Consider the following 1,355-nt stretch of genomic DNA (forward strand, 5'->3'; position numbering starts at 1 on the left):
AGTGCCTTCCAATTGAGTTTGATACTAAACTTAGATCAAGAGTGAAAAAATAGCCATAGGACAATCACAGGCAAAATTCTCTATTCCTCCTCCACCCTGGAATACTGAGATGTCACCTGGGCAAAGGACACATTTTAAGGCAAGATATGTTAACACAGCTTCAAAAAAAACCTGTGGCCTATAATTTCTTTTGGCATCCTCAACAAAATCACTCCTTTTCAAAGACCCTTGAGAAGACTTCATCTATATTCATAGATTTAAGTTATATCAGGTACTTCTGATACATAGCATAAACCTTTTATTCTACAGAGTTTATATTAGTAAAGTGGTCCTTGAAAAAATAAAACAAAAAGCTCACACTGCCTCCTACTGTTAGAAGGAAAAGTTCATGAGGTCAAAATGGTACACAAACTAATAAGAGCAACGGGTTTTTGTCTTAGTTTTTTTTTCTTTTCTTTTGAAATCCAATGATGTATTTCCAAATCAAAACTTCGAAAGGGTTGAGATGCTGTCTACAACCCATACAAATGTACTGCAGAAAACACTAGGTATGACTTCAGAATGGAAACTACTATCTTCTCCAAGTCTTTTTAATTTGACATGTGACCTCATTTAAACAAAACAAATTATAAAGTGCTACCCTGCCTAGCAGTTGATTTCCCCCTTCCTTACCTACTGTAAGATAAACTGTTCCATGTCAGTAGAACAGATGCAATATCCTGCTCAACTTGTTAAGATTGTAGGGCGATACCTCAGGGCTTCCTAGACCTCGATGACTTTTCCCATGTCTAAAGAGTTGGGAGTACTGTCACCCAACATGCCACTGAGCTACTTTAGTCTTCAAAATTTGATAAACAACTCTTGGGGCATCATGTACCACCTGCCCCTGTCCACCTCAGCCATGATATTGAATTAAATCACTGAATATGAAACACAAAAACACAAACAATAGTTTTGAGTTTGTTTCTTTAAAAATGGCATTTGTATTAAAAGTCTTAAAATGAAGAGACAATGATTAAACACGTGTCTGAAATTAAAAATTACAATTAGAATTCTCTTGGTACATCACAACAGTAAAATTTTGCTCTTTGCTTCTGGAGGAACACCCTATAACAGATAACCAAAAAAAAATTTAATATAAAAGGGGAGCTAAATACCTGAACATTTGAACAAAATGAAAAAAAAAAAAAAAAGGAAGAAAACATTGATTGCAAGGTATGGAAATTACTTTTTAACCACTGGAAATAATAAAGAAGAAATTTACCAAACAACAGGCCCTATTGTCCTGGCTTCTTCAGGAAGATTACTGAAAGGAAACTGGGAAGTGGTTTGGGGAATAGCAGAGTCTGGGGTGG

Source organism: Pteropus alecto, unplaced genomic scaffold (genome assembly GCF_000325575.1).
Source record: "Pteropus alecto unplaced genomic scaffold, ASM32557v1 scaffold81, whole genome shotgun sequence".
NCBI classification, from domain to species: Eukaryota; Metazoa; Chordata; class Mammalia; order Chiroptera; family Pteropodidae; genus Pteropus; species Pteropus alecto.